Below are 24,904 nucleotides of genomic sequence, written 5' to 3' on the forward strand. Positions count from 1 at the left end.
GGAGGGCCAGCGTTAAGGAGTGTCTGAGGTGACTGCCCTGATGATGCTCCACACTGGAACTTTCTCATCTGCAGCCTTCCCCATGTGGGAACTGACTCTAATTAGCTCCTGCCCATGCATGCCAGTGCTGCCTGCCTAACTCCCAGCTCATTCTGAACACTGCCAGGTGAGAAAGTGTGTAATTGCCTTCCCTCAAGAGGCAGCAGCTCCTCAAGTGTGAAGAATTCATGCACACAAATTCTTGACCTCTCAAGGAGATTTTCTCAAATATTTCTACCCTTTTTCTGTGCTAGCACAGTGGTTACAGCTGGTCTGGGACTGTGGTACTGCACTTCAGGATGGGAGTGAGAGGAAATCTTCAGGATGGTCCGCAAAGTCATCAACAGCCCCTTCTCAAAATGAGGGAAAGCAGAGTCTGTTTTCCTACTCTGACACAGTTTTTTGTTATCTTCCTGTCTTTTACAAAACCATCTTCTCTTTCATGTCTGGTTCTTAGATATTTGGAGATGAAGTGCCATCAAGAAGGTTTGTGTCCAGGGGAAGTATGAGCCTGGGCATTCAGTGATATTGTCCTTTTTGCCTTTCAACTTACAAAGGCATTAATTTTGCCATTTGAAGACTAGCCCTCATAACAACTACTGGTCTTTTTAATATCTTTTTTTCTGAGAAGATTTGTTCTTGCTAAGACATGTAAGGAGTCTAACTTATTGAGACTTTGGGAGTGAATGGAAATCATCAGGATTTAGAACATGCAAAAACATCAGGTCTGTGCCAATGTTTATCTTCTGGATCAAAATTCCATGATAATGACTCTCTACTCTTGAGCAAGCAGGATTCTATAATTTCCAGTCTGTTAATCTGTGACAAAATACAACTCATACTGTTAATGGTCTTTTGGGGATCCTTAATTTTTTTTTTTCACTCAGGATGCTAGAAATATCAAAGTAGACTCTGTGTGGTCAAAGGTTGCAGGTTTTATCTGTATATTTCTCTTCAAAAGATGTAATTAGCACAATGCTGTTGATTTTATGCAGGAGGACCACAGATTTGAACAGAGACAACTTTTGCTGGCTTGGTGCTCTACAAAGCTTTTGAATGATGAGATTTCTTTGTATATGACTGCATTATTTTCTGTGCACTGGCATCAGAGAGAGAAGTTGCCTTCTTGTTCCAATCATTACTTAAAAGAGGTGATGGCTCCTTGTGCTGTCTATTTGGCCTTTAAACATCTTCTGGAAATCGGGTTGTAAACTTTTTGATAAAGTTTAGTTTACCCATTTTCAGCCTTAGGACTTTCCTGTATCCCCTGCCACAGGTTTAAATTGTATTCTTTACATTTGATAAAGAGAGGAAACTTGTCAGGATGGCATTTATGTGTGTTGCATGCAGGCTGGGCAGACTGACATGGCCACATTTCTAGCACATGAAAGAAGTACTGAACTCAGAGATTTGGGCTTTAAAATGTTGACAGGAACAGACAGGAGGCAGATTTTTTTGGGGGGTTTCTTTCCTAGCAAAACTAGAGCTTGAAATGCAGAGACCTCTGTGTATGTGTGGGAGTGAATGGAGCTTCTCCTGTGTGAAGCAATGAAAGACTACAAACTTTTCATTTTTTAGGGGTGCATCACAGTACTGGCCTTTCCATCCCTCTTTCTTCTGTCTGTCCCTGGTGCTCTCCAGTGGTGCCCCAGACATGTTGCAGGCTTGCAGTCCTTTCTTTTTTCTGACTTTCTGGAAGGTCATAAGGGCCTACTGAATTAGCAAGGAAATTGGCTTTTTAATGCAGGCAACTCTGCCCTTGCTCACGAGAATATTTCACAAGGAGGTGGAAGGGCAATGCCTCAGCTCTGCAGATGGCAGAAGACTATGCAGCAGTACAAGACACAGGAATACACATCTCACAAAATTATCTGAGAGTACAAGGCTCAGCAACTTTTCTTATGAGTCTAAAAAATCCTTAGCTGTGACACATAGCAGCCTTCCAAGATGCACAGCATAATTATTTTCCTCCTTCTCAGTCTTCCCCTCCCAGTACATGATATGTTGTGTTTGACACTTAGGAGGGCGAAGCTACTCAGCAAAAATCTCACATTTTTTGCTGTTTAGAGTATTTAAGTCTTGAGCAAAGTTCTTTAGAATATTATTGTCAAAGATAGAATATTATTTAAGTGCAGAGAAGCATGAAACATACATCAAATTTAGCATCTTACTCAGAATGTATGTTTTAAAGTCACTGTTGCAAAAAGAAGTGGAGGTGACAGAGCTCTTATAATCTACAGTATAAGTCAGTAAGAATAATTCTTACAGCATGTGTATGAGAAAATGATGTTTAGGTGTCACTCAACTTACTTAAGATGTTTGACATGATATTTGAAGCCCAAAAACATCCCCTGGCCAAAGAATTAAATAATATTTTCAAAATCTGTGTGCAAAGAACCCACTGTCAGGGTGACTGGACTGAGACAGGAACCCTAATGCAAGAGAACAGTGATATCTACTCACCAGTAGCAGTGCATTAAAGGAGAAATATGCATTAGAGAAGGTGAAAAAATTGGTTGCCTGCATAGTAATTAATTTGGCAGAAATTGTTAGCAAGGCCAAGTGCTAGCAAGACAAGAATTTTTCAAGAATTGTCTGGAAACACGTGGACATTTTTATTTTTTTTTTTCCCCAGCAGTCTGAGTAGTGTCTACCATGATGTATATCTCACGTGAAATCCAGAGCTCCAATTTTAATGTGCAGGACTTTATGTGATATTACAATATAAACTTTCAGTTTGATACTGCCTTTTATTCCTGAGAAAATCCAGGCTTAAAAAAATACTGTCAATCTGGGAAAATTCTTTGCATGGTGCCTCTTTCAGCTATTGTCTGTATGGTGACAGGAATACTGTGCACAAAATTGATTTACTGCTGGAATCTGGGTTGAGTTGCAATCACTTCAAAATTTGAGACAAATTGGTTGGGGCTTTTTTAGTTTTGTTGGGCTTTTACTAGTCTGAATACAAATAAAAGGTTAGCTTGTATGCTTGAATTTGAGCCAATTCTGAATTTAATAATCAATTATGTTATTCATAATTTTCACTGCTGGTGGTTTGCAGCATAAATAGGAGTAATTAAATCAAAACAGTAGTAACCAGAATGTTGCACAACTTATGAAGGAGTTCAAATGTCAAGTTTATATTTCTGTTTCACCTTATAAATAGGGCATTGAAATGGTTGCAGAAGCAAATATTTTGAAAGTTTTATATTGCCCTAGTAAATGAACAGGAGAAAATAGAGAAATATTCTAAGAAATTATCTACATTCTTTTGATTGTGCATAGCTCTTTTAGGCATGCTGTAATTTGGTAAATCAATGTACATTAAGAGAGGAGGAGGATTTTACTCACAATTTTAAGCAGAAATTCTGTAAGAGCTTTGACTTTTTGTGCTATGAAATGATCCACACCAATGAACTATTAATCAAATATGTATTTTTATAAAGAATCTGAGCCTTCATTCCAAGAGGACAGTTTGGCTTTAAAACGTGTCAGTTTAATGTTGGATGGATAGATCTGATCCATTTTCCTATGCTATGTGGGACCCATAGTATGGACATGGAGTTCCATATGGTCCATTGGGATCACACTATTCAAACTTCCTCTCCCAATGGGATAAAATTCTGACCCTTGGCTCCACCAAAAACCGGAAAAAATCCAATTAAAAATGTACTTCTCAATGTTCATTTGGGCTTCCCACAGAACAGATAATAAACAGTGTGTTGTGTTACATTTAAATTTGCAGATGTAAAAGAAAATTTTCACGTTTCAAAATCAGTGTGTTTCTAGTAATGGTTTCAAGAAGTGTGGGAAGAGGATCCACCTAAGAGATGTGCATTGCCCACCATTTACATACCCAGCAAGGTGTGGATTAGCTGGCTAATAATTGCTAAGAATTTGAGTAATTTAAAGCAGTGTGATAATACCTTGTGGAGGATTATATTAGGATTGTTATGTGTAATCCTAATAGAATAAATTTACATATAGAATATATCCTAATAATATTATATTAGCATCTTTCTTTAGGATTACATTTAATATCCCCACCTTGGATTTAACTAAATAGGGAATAGCTGAATAGATTTACACCAGAGAAGCAGGGCAGGAAGCAATAACATGGATGCCTTTGCTAATGCAAGGATTAGAATGGTTACGAGCTGACCCCAGCCTGCTGCTGCTGTTATTTACAGCAATGTCCAGGGAGACAGAAGCTGTTATTTGTGCCTTATTTTACAGAGCATTTCACAGACCTACAATCAGGTTTGCAGTTTAGGGTAGCGCTCACCGATGTACAAGCAGCATGTTCTTTTTGCTATTTATCTAAAACCACTGCTCTCTAATTATAACTGATTTTGAAGCCTTCAGTCAACATCAATTCTCATTTCCACGACAAAAGCTCATTTAGTTTTAGCTGTCTCCTCTAAAGAAATAACTTGTTTGTTTAAGGACAAGGTTATCCTTTTCACAGTCAAGTGGCAATCTGTAGATGACTTCCCACTCTGGCCTTGGCTGTCACTCCTGACCTTTATTTGGTCAAATATCACTTATGTTAGCTATTGTTAACATAAGTTATGTCAACATAAGAAGTTATGTTGATTATTTGTTCAAATATCAGTTATGTTAGATATTTGGCCAAATAGCAGTAAATGTTATGGTCTCCTGCTTCTTACAGGAATTAACTTCCATTCTCAGCTTCTGACAGTCTCCATTTTGTCCATAGAGTTGGTGGTGTCCTAATAACCATGGAAAGAGTTGAGATAAAAATATCAATGCAACTAGACCTATCACCTTTTTCTTTTTTGCATCTATTTTTCCTGTCAGGAATTTAAAATAACACTTTCTAGCTGTGTTTGCTGACTGTTTCCAGTGTAACCTAAAATGCGGTGGTTAGAAGCTGGCTGTCTTGAGACTGTCATGTATGAAAGTCCACAACAGCTCTCAAGTGGAAAGCTTTGATATCTCCTAGGAAATGTCTGGAGAGGGTTAGGAGGGGCTGTGTGGCTTATGGAGAGCATTTGGTGCCACTTCAAGGCAGATAGTGAACCTGCTTCAGTGCAGGCTCTGAGACCACAGCCAAGTTTAGGAAAGTAAAGGAAAATATTCTGTTTTGTCATGCCTCCATCCTGAGCATTTGCCACTTTCCTGAGTGCTCTGTGATGAACAGGAGATGGACACAGCTTATCTAGACATAAAGAGCTCATTGGAAATAGAAAGCCACCGTGTGTTTGGCTTCTCTGAGATGAGTAAAGTAATGTAGATCTCTGCAGAAAGTAATGCCCACAATCTGGACAAAGCTCTTTCTGCCCAAGCACATGACCATTAACAGCCTGGGAAGCAGGTGTGGTCATCATTTATTGACTGACGCAGTCAGTTCACAAAATTTGATGTGATTTGGATTCCAGGTTTCAGTAGGGCATGATGGCACTTTTTGAATGTGTTGTCTATTGCACAAAAAATGAGAGGCAGAGGCTTTGACAGTGACCTTTGCAAAAGAGAGGATTTGGACTAGAAAGGAAAGTGGTTCAGTGTACCTTGACTGAAGCACTTGAAACCTGAGGGTTATTCAATTAAGTTTTTGAAAGGCAGTACAAGGGAATAAATACTCTTCAACAAAGCATGGAGTCATCTCTCACAATCCATTGCTAGAGGACAAACAGACATGATTTTGGTGTGGGTGTTGTGTTTGGGTTTGTGGTTGAGTTTTTGTCAGGAGAACACCTACACGCTTTTCCTAGCTGGCATCACAAGACATGGTGCATCAGCAATATAGAGATTTTTCCTTACTATATATATATATATAGTTTTTTTCATTGCCCATACTGTTTATACCTGCAATTAAGTTCCTTTTGTATGTGATTTTGTATAGTTGACTTCAACAGGAACTATGATATTGTTATAAAGTACAAATAGAAGAATGTTCTGTTTTCTTTTGTTTGGGATTTTGAGCTACTTTTATTTTGTTGGGGGGAGTGGGGAGAATTCTAATATGTTGATTCAGATCCATTAGAGAGAAGGAGTCTGCACTTGTAAATCTAAGAGTGATTAACAGTGGATATTTTTCCTCTTGAGTGGCAGGCACAGTTAGGCATCAGCGAAACACCATTTTCAACTTGAGAAATTGCACCTGTATTTGAAGTGTGGCAGTCCTGCTCAACCCTGCACATTTCTAGAAAAAAAAAAAAAGATGCTCTGAATTCAAAGATGTGTGTACCACAAACCAAAATTGTAGAAGCAAACTATAACACAAAAATAATTCCTATTTACTCACCTGGAGTGCCCAGAAATTTTATGAGAATGGCTTAACCAGAGAATTAGATGAAAATCCCATTCTTGAAACTGCCTTCACCACTCCTCCATCATGCCAACATGACCAAAATGGTGCAGATCATGGAATCACAGAGTGTTTTGGGTTAGAAGGGACATTAAAGATCAATTGGTTTCAATCCACATGCTGTGTTCAGGGGCACCTTCCTCTAGAGCAGGTTGCTCAGAGCCCCATCCAGGCTGGCTTTGATGTGTGCTCTCTTACTGAAGTGTTAATTTAAGCCTACTGAAGAACCACCCTGGGCAGCCCTCCTGTCTCCTTTTTGCACCTGTGGGGGGTTGAGGACAGAGCCAAGGGCTTGGGACTGCCCTGCCTAAAGGGGTTTAGGAACGTGTGGGCCAGGATGCCTCCAAGGGAGAGGGAATCCAGCCAGGGTAATCTGCTCCTGAAGAGGGCAGTGTAAAACAATGTCCTGTATTTTTCCTCTCAGGCAGTGAAGAAGTATATTTTTGAAGTATGGAGTTCTAAGACTCTAAAATGGAGAAGGTAATTTTATTTATTCCTTTTTTTTTTTTTATTACATCACACAGAAGATGACTGCGGGCAGATAACTGTTGCTGAAGCTGCTCATTGGAATTTCAGTAGCTGGTATTAAATCAGGGTTTATTCTCAGACTGCATAGTACATTTTTCTTTATTTAAAGAGAATGACAAGTTATTTTGCAGGCTTATTTTTTGGCATCAGCTGTTACAAACTTCTCTGTAGGATTATCTCTGTTTATTGAGCATTTCCTGGCAGGACATGACTGGCAAAAAAAGGCTGCTAATAAAAAAACTTAGCAATCAGCATACCCAGAGCATGGCACTTTGACACCTGCATGCATTCTCAATATTACAGTGGTTTCTCTCTTAATATATCCGCTTCTAACAAGATAAAGCCAAAAGCCTCTCCAACCACTGCTTAAAAAAATGTGGTTTTACTCTTTTTAATTGATGACATTTGGAAATGAAAGAAAATACATCAGATATCCGTGACCACTGAAAAAAACTAACAAAGCAAGAAAATTATTCACCTAACATTTTCTATACTACTTCCTTGATATGTCTATATGTGTGTGTGTGTATATATATATATATATATATATATATGTATATATTTGAGTGACTTTCATTCAGAAGGAAATAATTGCACTATTGAACCTCAATATTTAGGAGAATTACTTTGCATAACAGTGAAGGCAGTAAATGTGTTTACTGCTTTGCTTTGTTTGCTGCCCATGTTCTGAGGCACAGCAAAGTGCATTTCATCTGTAGCAAACAGAAAACTACATTGTTTGCTTATTAACTGTAATTAAATGTGAATGATGGAAATAAGATAGGAATAAGCAAATGTCCTACCAGAAATTATTAAAGAAATTAAATTTTCCTTTTTTTTTTTCTTTCAGGAAAAAAAGAGTTCTCAAGTGGCTCTTCACTCGAGGATCTTCGAGCTTGTCAGGAAAAGGGTTTCCTTTCAGAAACTGAACAATTGAAGGCCAGACACACAGTTAAAATCCCTTCCAGAGAGTACAAGAAAATTCTTAAAAACCACCAGTCACTAATTCAGGTGCCCTCCTCCACCCTCTGCCACTAAAGGCAGTGAGTGGCGCTTTGGAATCAGAAGCTTTTAGAGGAGTATGGAACACATATGCAGAGATAGGAAATATTTTCCTTTTGCCCTTGAATATCGTATTTTTATATTTTCAGACTGTATTCACATTGGACTGTATTTGGGATGGCCTGCAAACTTGCTCTTCTCTCTGGATCTCTGCTGAGATTTTTGGTGAGAATGCCAACGTTAATTTGGAGTTTTGTTTGTGATCTGGATACCTGCCTGTCAGGAAATGAATTGGAACAACTCGGTCCTATAGGGGTTGAACTGAGGGAGAAAAACAATCTGTCGATTTCAATCAGTGCTTAAGTCATATGTAAAGTCCAGATTCTGAATTCATTGAGAATAACATTTATGGGTTTCACTGGCAACAGCACAGGCTCTATTTTTGCACGTCACAAACAGGGGTGTGTGAGTGCAGACTAACACAGAATTCAACAGAAGGCTACTTCTCCAATGTTTCCTCTACTATTCTCCTGAAGAGAAAGCAGTTTTTTAGAGACCTGACAGCCCTGAAGTCCAGGGGCATACAAGGCGTCCTTTAAAGGAAACAGTATCTTGTACTTTTTCTTGGTTTTGTAGTTGGTTTTTAAAATCTATGGATAGCTTACCTTCTGGAAAACACCTGTGTTTGCAGCTTTGCCACAGCATTTGCTTTTAACTAAGAAAATGTTAAGCAGAAGTTGGAACATTCTCTTGTCTTTCTTTATTCCTGGTTTTGTTTTTTCTTTGCTCCTGTGTATGGGAATATGCTTTTGGAGCAGGGGCTGATGTAGCAAGCATTTCACAGTCCACCTTCTGTTTTATGAAGCACCAGCAGACCATGAACTACAGGCTCAAAAACATTTCAGTGCACTGGGCTGGAGCCCTCTCCCTGTTTAACCATGCAGAGCAGCAGGATAAAATTTTGTCCTGATGTCCAAAACTGGAGAGAAATAGAGGGAGAGATTAGACTGACCATATCTGCTGGTGTGCCATGAGTCCTGATTTCTTGGCTCGTGGGGAATAGCCAGCTCATTCCCTGCACATCGAGAACTGGGGTGCTTATTGGAAGATGCACACACTACTCTGTGTGTCCTTGTGGCCATTTCCCTGTGTGTTATCCAGCTTTTGGTCCATAAGTAGTGAGTATTGTTTTATAAAAAAGTTCCTGGTTCACAGACCTGGTTATTTATCAGGAGTATTCATTTTCTGATTCTCTTTCTTTAAAGCATTCTGGATGCAGGTGCAGCTCTCTGGAATTTTAATTATTTCCTTCGTGAGCTGGTTACTTTCCCAAATCACTCAGATTCAGAAAATGTTCTTATGGTTTGACATAATCAGTTGTTGCTACTACAGTATGCACCCTTCTGGTACTTTTTAAAAAATTATATTACTGAATTTCTAGGAGAGTAATTTCTGTCCGAGATCTATTTTCAGTGCTCAGAAAGGATGAAGGTTTCTAACTCTGTAGCTGGGAAGAGATCACAGTGCAAATGAAAGCAAAAGGGATCTCCCTTAGGGAAAGGATTGGGAAAATTAGCCAAGGTTCAGGAGCTTTCAAATCTAAGGAAATCTCAGGGCAAATCTGAGGATCAGGATAGTAAAAATAGGACAGGTGTTCCTTGTTAAAGCCCTGGGAAGCTGTGGATTTCTTAAGTATCTGAGCTCTGGTTATTATTCTCCTCTGTGCCTAGCTGCACGTCACACTTTCCTGATTCATAACTAGAAACCACTATCCATCTGAGAGGTAGTGGCCCTCCAGTAGCAGGAAAACTGACTGGATTTCCTTGGGAAAAAACCCAGCTTGTTCAACTGGTCATGCCCTTTGAAATCATAAAGATAGTTATCCATCTGCAGGAACAGTGCCAGGAGCCAAAGCTTAGGAAGTTGTCATCTACAGTCACATAATTTAGAGTCAATCCTTGCTGTTCCCGTGTTTTATATTCTGGAAGAGCATTGGGAAGTGTCATTATCTAGCCAAGATGGAATCAACTGAAATATATTTAGACTCGATCCTGACTTCCTGAACCTTGAACTGATGAGGTCACTAAATCGCTGCTTGAAGTACAGTGGTTTCTATTTTTTGATGTCTTTCCAGGTGGACAAATATCAAAATCAATGACTGAATATCAGATGAAGCTTCAGAGGAGGGAGGTCAGATTGTATTAATATGGATGCCATGCATGAGAAAAATATTACAGAATAATGCAGGTAAATACAAAAACAATTGAGGTGGTCACAGGTTTGTTGTCTCTTATGGTTTTTTTTCTGTTTTCAGTCCTGCCTGGTAAGATATCAAAGGAGATGGAGATGTGAAGAGCTTAGTGTGGTAACAGAATCAAGAGCAGGAGAGTTTAGCCCATGAGAAAATTAACTTTTTCCTGTTGTTTTCTCACAATTTTTACTATTGATATGCACATGAGATGCTTCTATCAAAGGATTAAATCAAATACTTAGAGGCTAATTCTCTCAGCTTTACTCAATCATTCAGCTTGATTTATTGTTCTTGGCTTATACAGTTCTCATCAGTTAACTTATTCTCTCAACAGGTGGTCACATAATTAAAATGGATTTTTATTGCAATTAAAGCATGAAGCGGTTTCTGTTTGCCAGGAATCATTCATATTTTAAGCCTGTGTATGAGAGGAGTAAAAGTATTGGGGGTGGGTGGTGATGAAAACGCCTTGAGAGTGCTGGAGACAAGTTTTATTCTTTGGAGTACCTTTCTGGAGATTTTTTTTTTTTTTCCCTAGAGAGATGGAGGGACATTTGATAAGCACGTGGCTGGGTTGCTTCTCAACTGGTGATGTTAATTGTGGAAAGAAATGTTAATGGATTTTCAGAGCTCCGGGGAGGGAACTTTTATTGAGAAAATGTGTGTATAGGCCAGTTATGTCCAACCTGGTTGTTCTGGATTTGTTTTGTGGTCAGTAGAGAGAAACAGGCACATTTTGTTCCAATTCAACTCATCGGGGGGAAAAAAGAATGTAGTCTAAAAATGGATCAGACAATTGGGCCCTCAAGTACTTATTTCTCACTATTAATTATAAAGAGTCTGAGGCTCCAGGCCCAGCTGCTGACATCTTTACTGCAGATCTACAAAGTTAAGTGAAATAAATCAGCCTTGGAAATAAATGGAAAATTAATCCCACTTTGGCCACAAGCTGGTTTGGTTCCCCCTGCCCCCCTATTCTTCAATCTGATTTTAACAACTAGGCTGGTTTTTTGTGCTTTCCTCCACCCTGAGGTACCCACCCAAAACTAGCCAGAGGGCTGAAACCAAGCTCTGCTCCTCTGGCTCTGTATCCTTCTTACAATCTGTTGGGTTTTTTTGTATTGTAGGATTTGGGGTGCTTTTCAGTTAGCTGTTTGTTTCTGCATGTTGTTGGATGGTTAATTTGTTTGAACAAATCAATTCTTGTAAATCCTTGTGAGCTGCCAGCTCTGATGGGCTGAGCTCACACTGCACCCAGGCTGAGCTCTGGGCTCAGCTGCTTGTATATTGTGTAGTCCAACCTGGAATAATCCGTACCACTGGGAGAGAACCCTCGGTGTGGCAGCAGATGTGCACGCACAAAATGCAGCTGCAGCAGCCTCATCCTGCTGGGAAGCGGGAAAATGCTTTGCTGGCACTGCTCCCTGCTGGCAAGAACAGCCATAACTTGTTTTTTGTCTTCCATGGGAGCACAAGTGAACAGAAAAACTACAGGAGTATTTCCTCTGATTAAATGGTTTCCTTATTTTTTTGTTTGTTTGTTTGTTTGTTTTGTTTCGTCTTGTCTTGGGAATTTGTTTTGAGTGTGGCTATAGTTGTTTTTCTCAAATATAATTTGTGTGGGTGTGCTGCTGGTTTATTTGCAGATTATGCAAATTGCCAAATATTCAAAGAGCAACGCTTAAATTTTATAAAGTGCCAAGGCTCAGTCCTAGTTTACTGAAGGTTTTTTTAAGCCACTTTAGCAATTGGTTTTTCAAAGGGACCTGAAAGACCTGAATTTGGCAATCCCATTTAAACTCCAGGTTTTAAATTTGCCTATAGCAGTTTTGGACAGCTTATCCAGAAATGCATTTCAAAAGTTGGTCAGGATGAAAGGAGCAGGTTTTTTGTGCCCAGAGTCGAAGTCAGAGTGCAGAGAAATCTTATGACACACAGCCTTTATTTTGTCTGAGGAGGATGCCTTTCTTGTTCGTTTTTCAGTTTTCCAATGTAACGCTCTCCAGAGCATGACTTTGGTGGCAAGCAGAGGTAGGTGCTGTGGATTTCTTCCTGGAATTAGGCACGTCCACCTCACAGCCCGTGCTGTCTCTGTCTCAAACCCAAGCACCCAAACTGTGGTGATTTGCAAGTTGTGACATTAACAGCGCTGCTGCAGCCCCTGTCCTTGTCCCTGTTCCAGGGCTTCCCTTTCCCTGCAGCACCTCTGCTGCCTCGAAGATTTTCTGCACCACGTGGCATTGAAAGCTTATATCCATGTTCAAATTCAGGGGTAAATAGTCCCAGAGGGGTGAGGAGATGATGTTCTCTGCTCCAAAAGGTGTGGGGTGTGTGACAGCTCTGTGCTGGCCACTGCCAGCCTGCCACAGGAACTAATCTCATTGTCTTCTGCATAACATGGATTTTGGCACAGCACAAGAATTACCAGCTGCCTCCTGGCAGTTACTGATGTGAAACCCTGTGGAGTGTGTGCCATCTGCTATTTCAGCAGGGATTTGATAACTTGGGGAGGGCTGGGCATAGGCAAGGTCTGAGACATCCCTGTGGCAGCCACAGGGAAAGGGAGACTTTCCAAATGGGAAGTGTTGAGTGTTGCCTTTTTCCCAACCTGGATATGAAACTCAAGATAATTTTAATAAGGAGGTAATATAAAAGGGGATCTTTAATGAAGGCCTTCAGGGGCAGTTATGGAAAGATAAAATGTATTCACCCCCACTCAGGGGTGGGTACATTTTTATAGGTTTTAGGAAATTAGCATAATTGATAAAAAGCACCAATTAGGAGGACAAGTGGCGATGCAATTGCCCCCCCCCCCCCCCCCCACCCCAGGCCCAAGCCCCTTCTCTGGAGCCCCCACTTCAGCACTGGCTGTGCTTTGTCCATGAGAATGGATCTCAAAGAGTTGTTCTCAGCCTTGGTTCCCAGGAAGAACCAAGGTAGGATGGAGGCCTTGTATCTCCCAGGGCTTGGGGCTCTGGAATTTGTTTGGAATCTGCCTAGGGAAAGGCTGTGGAAAATGACTGGGAAAACTAGTCCCTAATACAACAGGTGACAGAGTTACAAAAATGTGTGTGGAGAATACAGAGAACATGTAAAAGAAAAAAGGCAAAACCCAAATGGCATTGTGAGGACCTGCAGGGCAGCTGCTTGAAGGGGACTTGACATAGCAGAATGGTTTTACTGAAGGCCATGAGGTCTGTGCTCTCTGGTCCTGCTCCATCCCATTTTCTGTGCCTCTCTTTTGATCCTAAGCAGCACAGAGTTAATTTTCAGGTGGATTCAGTTGGATTGTGGGTATGAGGTCATGGGACACTTCTGCAACGGGGACCTACTTCTCCCCTTTCTGTATGGGTATAAGGACAGGGAGCACAGGTTCCCTCTGTCTCTTTTTTTTTTTTTTTGTGCGGTTTTTTTTTTTTTGTTGTTGTTGTTATTGGGCTGGTTTTGTTTGTTTTGTTTTGCTTTTTTTCCCTCTCTCCCTCCAGTTCATGAAAGAATTTTTTTCTACTCCTCTCCCCACCTTCCCTGTTGAGGTGTGTGGGCACTGGAGATGAGGCAGGTGATTCCTTGGCTTTTAGCTGTTTCTTTAAAGGCATTTGAATGTCTTTTTTTCTTTTTGTCAAGACTTTTTAAAGTCTGTTCATTGAAAAAATGTGTTGAGCTATAACCTGTTGTTAAGACTGCCCTAGCTTTTGTCTGTTATGTTTGCTATGCTATAGTTGCCTGGCTTTGACACCTCAGGATCAGATTTTTTATGCTTAGAGGGTGTTTCAGATGAATATTTATGGACACTTTCAGCAATTCCACTTTTATGAGAGAAGAGCAAGGGGAAAAGGCTTTGATCATCTTTTAAAAAACCCACCAATACAAAAAAGCATCTTTTCAATTATATCTATTTTTCTCTGTGCTCAAAATTTGGACTAAGGAGAGGTGCCTTTTAATGTGCCTTTGGAAATTGGCCTGTGCTTGGTCAAGGAAATAACATTGAAAAGACTGTAACTTTCTCCACAATAACAAAAAACCCAAAACCTCAGCATGTTAAAAGCATGCAATAATCCATATTTTTTAATGTCTTCAAGGAGGTGATGAGCAGTGATGATGAGACAGAGATATGGGAATATAAGAAAGGAACAGGCTGGAGAATACAGGACAAAAAGAGGTCAAGCATATAAAGAATCAAAAGAGAAGAGCATGCATGTTTGTGTCTTTCCTAGAATATGTTTATTTTGAAGTGATTAGGTGAAGGCATCCTTAGTTTTGAGGTACCCACATTTTGAGTTTCGGCTTTGCAGATAAGGTGTGTGCCTAGGCTAGGGCAGAAAAAGGCTTTGATTTGCCTATAACTATTAGATCTGTGGTAAACAACACAAGCTGACCTATTATTACACCAGAAAAGTTACCCTGATATAGGACTTTTTTTCTTTTTTTTAAGGAGGATGTCATGCACTCTCACCTGTACTTTAAGGGTGGAAGGGAAGGCAAATCAATCTTTTCTTCACTGAATGCAGATGAGGCACCTCTGAGAACAACCTAAATAATTTCCACTGAAGGCCTAAAACTCTACTTTCTAAGAGCTTGACCTATAAATCATGAAGGAGAGGTATTCAGACAGAGCAGCTTGTGGGTGATGTTGGGAGAGAAGAGGTGTGGGACACTTGCTAAAGCAGGAGGTCAACAGCTGGGTGATCTCAGTCTCCATTTCTGACTCCCACTCATTATTTCATGAATCATGATCTCAGTCCTCAAGAGAGGCTTCCACCAACCTTTGGGTACCAGTTCCTCAGATTGTGGGCTCATTGGGTGCTGGCACAGCACAATGAATTTGTTGCTTCTGCCTGACGCTGACATACAATGAAATGAGAAGATAATGAAACAGACCTATAACTAAGTTTTATGGTATCTGATTGAATTCAAGCACTGAAACATTGCTGAATTGTTTTATCCCTCATTGTTTTTAAATGCAAGGAGTAATGGTGCAAATGAAAACCTAAAATCTCTGTGAGGCAATTTTTCTGGCCCTCTATGGAAAAACAAGGTTAAAACTACATGGAGTTGGACATTGGACTGACTATGACAGCATTAATTTATCCACTCTTCTTTAGTTTGAATGGAGATGCAAAATACCTGCTGACACAAAGAACTCTTATTTTTGATTCCTGATGTGCCAAAAAATTCAAGCCAATGTATGGAAAGAGTACAATGCAGAGGTTTGTGTGAAGGATAGAATCTTTTTTAATTGGTGTCTTCATAACAACGGATTCATTTTTATGGTATTTTTTTTCTTTAGGCAGAAAGAAGTGTGTTGTAAAATCTGCAATTCAAGACATGCTGGATGCTGCCAGCTACTTCTTTTTATGAAAGATGAATTTTGAAATAGATTTATTGCTTCTTTATTTTTCAATTAGTAAGAAAAAAAAAATCTAATAAATTACTTTTATTAACCTTTCAGTTTATTTCATTTAATCCCAAATCACATTTTTTTTCCTAGTTATTTGATATGAAAATTTACCTGTCACATATGTTCATAGGTCCATGCTTTTTCTAGAAGTGATCATCGCACTGCAGATTCTGAGCATCTTTTTTTTTTCATTGACCACCATGGTGGTGTTAATCACCATCATGTTTTATTACTTAGTTCATTAGTAAACAAAAACTTTAAAAATTTAATGTGGGGAAGAGTGTTTTTGAGGAGCTAAGAGAGTTTAAATTAATATGTAGTTTACATTAGAAATCTGAAAGTAAGTGGGTACTAAATAAGTTTAATTTTGTGATCACTGTGTTAAAGCAGTTGCTAAGAAAGTTTTATGTGTTGCATACAACAATTTATTCCTCAGTGAAATTTATTTAAAGATTACACTTAGCTATGACTCTGAACCTCATCTCTTGATCATTTTTGAAGCCTGTTTTGTGTCATATTCAAAGTTACAACTCTCAGCACCAGAGAACACAAAAAGGTGGCAACTTTCAAAATGGAAGGCTTTAACAGTACTTTCCTCTTCACAGCAGTCAAAAACTATTAATTCAAATATTAACCCACATTTAATTTGAATTGGTGGAAGAACAGGAAAAAACCTTGCATGACCAATGGATATTTATAGTCTGTACCAGTTACCCTGACCTAACACACCCTGGTACCAGGGTCTGCTTGTCACATTCTGTGCTTACTAATGTGACCAAAATGTGTCCTAGGGTTTATATTTTATAGCTTCCACTATGCCATTTTTTCTAGTAGTTTTGTTTGTTCAGCTTTACTCAAAATTGCTAATATTAATGAAAATTCTGAGAATTATTAGAGTGTCCTTTCATGGAACTAAAAGCATCTCTGTTTTGAAGGAGGCTGTGCAGGTATTGAACAACTTCAGTGTTTCAGCTGTAAGTGTAATATAAGCACACAATCAGCTCTGTCCCTCTGTCTGAAGCAGAGCTGTAAAGTACGTGCATCCATTTGCATATAAACAAATAGATGCTGCAAGTTTTGCCCCTTTTCCCATGCATTTCCCATGTTTGAAAGATGATTTTCGATCATAGAAAAATTTCGATCTTGCAGAAGTCACCTTTTGAGATCTGGCAGTGAGAACAAAGCATCCTGCCCCAACTTCTTAGATTGGTACCCTTATTTTTAACATGCAATTTAATGTAAGAACATGGAAATTCTCTCTGGAGTTTTGATGTGTTTAAATCCAAACTCACACTAAAACGGTGCCTTGCCTCCCTTTTCTATGACAAGTTTGTTTTGTGTCAGTATATAACTCCTTTCCAATATTCCTTTCTAATATCACTCTGGTAGCTTTTTCTACAAAAGAGATTTTCTTGAAACAAACACAGACCAGTGTGATAATTTGGTGGTTTATAAAATTTTTAACCATTGAGCAAGCGGTGAAAATTAAATAAGCAATCTTTACCTGAGAATGAATGTTTAAAACAAAGCTATTAATAAAATCCTCTGACAGGTGGAGGCACTTAGTAATATCAATTAGTTCTCTCTTCAGATATGAAGTATTCATTTTATAAATTTATTTATACTCTATATAAAGTTTGTTGCATCTTGAAAAATGGCTTGCTATTGGGAATACATCTTGCTATTCATTTAGAAGAATATTCTGTTGGTGATATGGACAGGATTTCAACAGTTGGAGGGAAAAAAGAACAAGTGGTTATGTTTTGCAAACATGAAGATGAGGCTGAATGTTGGATTAAGAAAGAGATTAAGAGCTGGCTTTGTGGAAATCTTCTGTTCAGGTACCGTGTTTGCTCTGTGGAGATGAGAAGTTATCATAGGCATTGCTAGAAATGCCTATGTTTTTTCTCTAATTCCATATTTCTTAATTATCTTTCTCTGTTAAAGAGAATTAACATTGTTAATCTCTGTGAAATCTTTTGGGGACTTGATGATAATTTGTTTCAGGCTGGTATAGAACAGTCATGAAGGGCAGAAGTAGAATTTAATTGTAAGAACTTAATTAATCATTCAGGTTGCTCGGCTGATGATCTGCTTTGAAAATTGTAAAACAGAACAAATACCAATAGCTGTGAATCATATCAACATGGGGATGTTAAAAAAAATCAAATGTTTTGGGTTTTTTTTTTTCCCCAGGCATTTAAAAAACTCACCATGCTCTCAGTGAACTGAAGTAGAGAAGGGAGATCTGATTTCATGTTCCTTTTGCTCTGTGTTTGGGGTGCAAAGAGGGAGGCAAACACCTGCATGCTCTCTGTAAAGGAGCAGTCAGGTGGTGCACCAGGTATTTTAAACAGCTCCAACAGGACTGGAATTGGAAAGTTGGTGTCTATTCAGTCTAAGGAAACCTCTCTCCTGTGTGGAAAGTAGATATTTAGTCAGTATGAAAAAATCCAAAGGGATGTTCTGGAAAAACTCCACTTAGACTTTATAAAACTAGTGTCAAATAAAAGTAATTGGAATATGAGGGTATTACTCTGATCTGCTTCTAATAAATGCTAAGTTGCAGAGGCAATGGTGGTGGTTTTTTCCTTTACTACAGTTTTGTAACAGGGGATGTGCTGGCTTTTTCATTGCTTTCTTATTGAAGATGCAGTAATACACCACCCAAATTCACTTCTAGTTAAATATAAACAGGTTGGACTATGCCTAATCTCTGAAAAAAATGTGCTAATATAGGCTTTCTCTTACACATGCCAACCTTTTATTTAATATGGTGTACATTTTTGTTTCTGTAGTTTTAAGTTTTACTGGGCAACAAGAAAATAATGTTGTTCTCCAAGTGATTTTGCACTGTGTGGTTGAGTTAACTGAGTAGCTGGAGGGAGTTTGGAAAAGGGAATTATAGCCAGTTCCAAGTCAGGGAGAAAGCAATGTTTGAAAAGAGGAGAAGATAACAAAGATAATTAATAAGGTAATGGCAGAAAAGCAAAAATTTTCCATGTTTGTTTGATTATCTAAAGAGCTTTGGGAAGATGCACTCAGCTGAATTATATTTTTCAGGGTAACATGTTTTGTATAGGTCTATGGCTTCAGGTTTTTCTTGTGGTTTGTGATGGATCATGTCACAGGAAGGTTAGTAAAAGTGGCCATTTATTTTCTTTTTTAAATTTAATTTAGATTTGTTATTTGTTGAGATTTGTTGAGGTCTGTTGAAGTCCACACCTGGAAATAGATTTTATAGTGCTGTGGTGGGATCATGGCACCATTGGCAGCATAGACCTTGCGACCATAATAAACTCAGAGATGCTATTTATAAATCATGTCCCTGTGCTTGCTTCCCCTTTGCTACTGAAAATACCCATTCTTACTGATCTGAGGGTGAATGAGGAGGGGAATTCTCTTGGAATTCTTCCTAAGGCGGTGTTACATTGATAAGGCAGTGTTATGTTTTATTCCTGCATCTGCCCAGCCTTGGTCCAGGTATGAGGTTAGGAAAAGTTAGTATTTCCCTATGTACAACACTTCTGGAGCATGGAGTCTGCACAGAATCCCCTGTGTGGCTGATTTGTTATTCAGCATCACACATGGATAATTATTATTCTTGTAAAATAAAACCCCAATAGTTTGACAGTGACTTATGAAGAATGTTATTTGTGTTATGCCTTAAATTATAGCAAGGGTTGGCTTACCTTTTCCTTGCAATAACTCCTTTATTTCCTCTAATCCACTGCAATGTCCTGGTAAATGGTGTAAAAGATGTAGGGAATGGCGCTCAGTTTGCGTTCCTTTTCCTTCCCCTGCCAGGGGAGGCTGCAATTACAGATGGAGGAATTTCACTCAGGTGAAATCCTTGCCCACATAGGAAGGAGTGTACAGAGAAAAATCATGTTTAAAATCCCTTGTGTGTTGTGCTCGGTACCCTGGGAGTCCCCTGAATTAAAGCAGCTTTTGCAAAAATGTCCTAACAGAGGCCTCATTAAAAGCCCAGCTCCTGAGATGCTTGTGATCTGGAAGGTGAAGTAAAAGGGTATGGCCTGGAGCATCCTTTCCTTGAGGGGCTACTTCAGGAACCGAGGAACGAGCTGGGTGCTGAGTGCTTGACTGCTCTGGAAGGGAAAAAAAAAAATCCCCCTCCAAAGGGGAATTCCCAGTAAGTTCTGTTGCTGCTGCACCTCACAAGTGAAATGTCAGAATTCCTGTGTGGCTGTGCTCGTGCTCCCTGGCTACCTGTGGCCTCACAGGCTGGCCAACAGCCTTGGAGCAAATGGAAATTGGCCCACTGTGCCTCTTCCTGACGTGGTGGCCTTCCTCCTGCACCCCTGCCATTGCAGGGCAGCCTCGGGTGTGGTACAAAGCAGGAGGTCACCATGACCGAGCCAGGCTGAGAATCAGGCTCCTTACCCACAGCTACTCCTGCTCTCCCTGCATGAGAAGAAAGGGGAATTTATTTCAAAGATTTAAATGCTATTGAGTTAAACCTAGGATTCGTTTCCCTGGAATGAGTCTATGTAAAGAACAGAAGGGCTCCCCCTCTTCTGCTTTCCTCCTCCCATGTACTTATTTCAGTTGCGTTTTTTATTTTTTTTTTTTTTTTTTTTTTTAACACCTGGAAAATGGTGTGATGGTTTTTTTTTTTTAATATCTGCTTCTTCAGGTCAGAACATTTGCTGATGGAGAGAAGCTTTTAGCCATATGTTAAATGTACATGCTGTCAGACTCAAGTGCAGCGCTGGGATTTAAAAGGAATTTTCAAAGCCCTGTTGTTCCTGACTTTTACTGTGGTGTCTGTGTAGCTGGGCTCTTCAAAGGGATTTAGCAGAGCAGTGATGTTGTGAAAGTGCTGTAGACACAGTTCTGAGGAGAAGCATTAAAATATTTGCTTTGGGGAGAAATGAAAACATCTGAATGTTTTCCAAGAGTAAGTAATTCTTCTATGCCCATGCAAATTGTAAATAACAGGTGCTCCAAGCACTATTGTTTGAGTTGGTTTTTGCTCTGGGAAGTTCCCACTTTCCATCTTTTACCTGAACAGTATTCTAAGAGGTGTGCATATACCAATGTTATAATTTTACTTCTCACCCTCAAATAAACCAGAAAGCCCTCTCTCCCTAACCCCCATTCTCGTTTATATTTGGAAGAAAAGAATGCTCTCTCAGCTGTCAACTTCCACAGAGACTGAATCAGCTCAGATCTTGGGCAGTGGCTTCTGAATTCTGAAGACTGGGCTCACATGGTTCTTTGCCTGTGGACACACCCCAGAACAAGTGCAAGTGGAATTTCTGAGTTCTTATCTCAGCCTAGTGAGAGGTTTCATACTTCCCCCCATGACACAGGAATATATTTAAAAGCTGTACAGTTTTATAAGTGAAGATCTGATCAAAATGTCAATAGGTCTGGCTGCTATCCCCAGGCTGGCCTCTGATTTTGTATTCTCTTGGGCAAGCTGCTTAACACATGATTTCCTCACCCAAAATATTCAAGCAGTACCTTTTGGGGACAAAAACGAGATCTTTAGTTGACAGGAGACCCTGAAGGGCAAAAATCATGCTCTACCATGATGATTATTCTTCTCCTGAGAAGGTGAACTTTTCAGTTTTAACACTTCTTGGTGTTGATTAATCGGGTTGTGTGGATTAAATTTTCAGTGAGAGTTATGAGATACTTTCCTAAAGAATAATGCATTTTAAATGTTATCTGAGATTTAAGAATTAAAATTTTATCTCATATTTCAAGGAATTTTAAATGACCTTCAGACTGAGCCAGCCAGTGGTTTGAATATGCTAATGAAATCACTTTGCTGGCAAGATGTTTTGTTTGGTAATGAAACACAAAACTGCTGACCATGTTGAGCTGCTGCTGTTTGTCTGTCTAAGACAGTAATATTCATCCATGCAGTGTGTGCAGGCAAAGTTCAGGGATGAATATAGATGACCAGGATTTTCTGGGAGCTCATAGAATGGTGTCCTTTAGGTTTTGGTCTTTGTAACCAGCTGATGACCTTTATTTTACACTGATAATGACAGAAAGTGGTGTTACTCTATCACTCATCTCCATGAATACAGAAAATAATTGACTTCTCATCACTAATCATTTTAGTGAAATCAGAAAGTTCCACTTAGCCTTCATCTTGTACTTTTACTGAGTAATGTTTCTGAAGTATTGCGAGAATGTTTACTGCTTAATTCACTGCTCAGTAAAGACATCAAAGTCTGACTGCAATATTTTGAATGAATTTCAGTCTTTTTGGGGTTTGGGGTTTTTTTTTGTTTTTTTTTTTGGTTTGGTTTGTTTTTTTCCTATTTGCTTGCTCATTTTCATTAGACTCAAACTAGAGGAATGCAAGTAAATTACCAGGTTGAAGTATGAACATTACAATTGTCTTGGTAAAAAAAAAGAAAATGTATCTGCACAGGGTTGTGATCTAAAGCATTAAAGTTGTCTAAAAAAATTAAAAATCGAGACCTCAGAAGATTCAATTGAATTTTAAAAAATCCACAGATTTCCTTTTTATCTTGTGCCTTTACTACTGAAAATCTTATTAAGTAACATTGTATAAATGATCACAAATCTGGATAAATTCCAAAAGAGTGGATGTCTGAAGTTGATGTTTGTCTGGAAAATTTTCCTCCCACAGTTTATTCTGTTTGTACAATTTGTCCCATACAGTGCTCACAATGCTGCATATAAAAAAACTTGGATATTTTTTCTAAAATAACCTCAGGTAGTAAAAAAAAAAAATTAATTTATGAAAGCTCATGAAAGACTCTCAGAGCATTAGGAGTGAACTTTGATACAGTTTTTGAAATACTGAATTACTTTTTATTGAAGATTAAAACTTCCATTTAAATTTGTTGATTTGATTTTATGCTGAAACTGAAGATTTCGCTTTTCGTTTTGGAACAATTTTAGAGCTGAAGTGTTTATCAGTTCTGCTGGTCAGATATCCAAATGTAGTTGGGAACATATCATCCAGTTTCTCTTTCATGTAACACATAACGAGGGAGGAGTGGGGAGTAGGGACAGGAGGCACGAAGCACACGAGCACAGCAGAGGCTGATTTTTATTCCAGAGGGAGAAGAAGGGGGAGAAAAAAAGAACATCCTCATTATTCAGTGCATTCCCTGTGAATTTTACCACATGCTTGTCCCAGGCTTCAAAAAAAAAAAAAAAAAAATTACCAATGGGCAAAAATTATTAATCAGTCTCACAGAACCTTATTTCAGCTGTTGCCTGTTACATGTCCCTCAGACTTCCCTGGAGAGTCTTGGGCAGGTGAGGCACACACACTCACCTCTGCCTGTGAATCATGGAAAGTGCCTGGGCTAGGAAATTTTCTTGGTTATTGCTTTTATTTAAGTTAATTTTTAATAGCTGGAGATGGGGCTACACATGTGTCATGGAGATGCTAATAAGGATTGTCTTGCTGTAGCAGAAAATTTTCTTGGACCCACCAAGTGCTGGAGCAACGCTGAGACCATGGAGTTCTTTTCCCCAGCAAAAAGCAGAAGGTGCAAGCTGTTCAAAGGTGGCACAGGCTGTAATGCCAAAGGCATCTTGCTGTGGCAAACAGCCATGGAAGAATGTTTTGAGCCTTTAAATGTACTCTGAGCCTTTCAGGATTTTGGAAATTTCTGAAATCCTTTCAAAAGATGGTGAGGGTTGTATTGTCTGGGAACTAAAAGGAAATTTTGCTTTCAGGGACATGTGAAGTAAAAGATACTTACAAGAAAAGTATGTGGGGGGTTGTTCACTGTCCTTTTTTATTTTTCATTAATTTGCTTGATTATGTAAGCCCAGTTTCCAAGGAAAAGTTGTGTTCAGTAGATTTTTGCACTGTGGGCAGGGGCCTAGCATTACTAGTTTGTACTGCTGGTTAGATTCTGGCTTTCTGACAGAAACTTTTCTTGCCAACTTAAGTAGTAAAAGGACAAATTCATAGCAGATATGTAGCAATAGATGGTGTGTTCTTAGGTGATGTGTAATGATGATGAATTTCAGTATTAATGGGGTAGATATTCAAATGGCCGACCTGGGTGGTTCCAAGGTATTTTCTAGGGTCAGATTTGTCGTCTCAGCAATCTGACTTAGCAGCTTTACCCTGGCAAGCAATCTCCCTTAAGTTCTATTCATTTCCTGTGCTTTTTTGCCCTGCTGTATTTAAACTCATTCAGTTTTTCTCTTCTTTCCATCTTAGTGTTATCTCAGGGTATGTCTGAAGGGGCATTTCTGCAGCATTTCAGATGTGGAAATGGTCAATTCCCTTTATTTCCTTTTTTTTTTTTGACCTCTTTTATTTTTAAATAAACAAGACTTGTTGATTAACAGCATTTGGGGAAAAAGTGTTCTGCTAATGAAAGCATAAACTCAGAAGCAGGGGATGCATATTTTGCTCCATTTTATGGTATGTGAAGGGACCTGTAAAGTGCATGTGCAAGATTCAAAGTACCACTTGCACTGCATTCTATGAAGAGGGATACTTACCAAAGCTTTGTGAAAACAATGTTTGACATGTGCCTTTAAAAGCAAAACTGGGAAAGAATTAATGGTTTGGCTACTGTAGCATGATGAAAACTTCCTGAAATTACAGATCTCCTTTCTGAAATGACATAACAAAAATGGAAAGAAGTCACTTGGAGAAGAATAAAAGCAATCCCTGAAAAGTTAGGTTCCTAGAAATAGCATTATGGGGATTTGAATTCATAACTGGGTATATATATATATATTTCTCTCTGTGGAAAAGTTCTAATTTTCCAAAGGAAACCGTGGGGAGAAAAGACTTTTGCTATTGAAGTTGTTACATCAGCCTGAAAAAACTGAAAATGTTTGTACAAACTCAATTCTAATGCATGTGAGTTTTAAACCTGGCCTTCAACAAATGTGAAATCTTTGTCAGTACTAATGTTTTCTAAATGCTTTAAAGTTGTTGAGTGCAAGTTGATTTTTTTTTTTTCCACTTACTTGACCAAACTCATTCCTGGTATGGGTCCCCTGTCTGGTCCCAGTCATTACTGTTTGCAGTTATGATCCTACCCTGTTTTTCACTGGAATAAGGCTGGAATGAACTTGGATAATTTCCATTAAGTGCCAGGGTCTCCACCAGTATATTTGCAATGTGAATCATTTTGAGGACCACCAGTCTGACTGGGAGCATGAAGAAAAGCAGTGGAATTTGTATCTGTTATTTCAGGTTGTAGCTCTTCTAGCAAAGTTTAACCATATTTTATGATGGGAGCTGCTGCCCTGGCTCAGGTTGTTGTTTGAGAGCCGTGGGAACACCACCTTTCCCTGCAGATAACAGATCATGTCTGTGCTGCATGTTCAGGGGGCTCTTTTCCGCAGAGGTGATCTAAAG

The 24,904-nt window shown here is 39.1% G+C and overlaps 1 long non-coding RNA gene across 1 annotated transcript; it reads left to right on the forward strand.

Annotated features, from left to right (window-relative positions):
- Positions 1–878: 878 nt before the first annotated feature.
- Positions 879–15,265, forward strand: LOC137468691 (uncharacterized). Its single transcript, XR_010996110.1, has 4 exons — positions 879–1,190; positions 3,785–3,903; positions 10,035–10,147; positions 14,584–15,265. It is a non-coding gene; the product is annotated as an uncharacterized lncRNA (long non-coding RNA).
- Positions 15,266–24,904: the final 9,639 nt, after the last annotated feature.

The sequence above is a fragment of the Anomalospiza imberbis genome, chromosome 2 (assembly GCF_031753505.1).
Source record: "Anomalospiza imberbis isolate Cuckoo-Finch-1a 21T00152 chromosome 2, ASM3175350v1, whole genome shotgun sequence".
NCBI lineage: Eukaryota > Metazoa > Chordata > Aves > Passeriformes > Viduidae > Anomalospiza > Anomalospiza imberbis.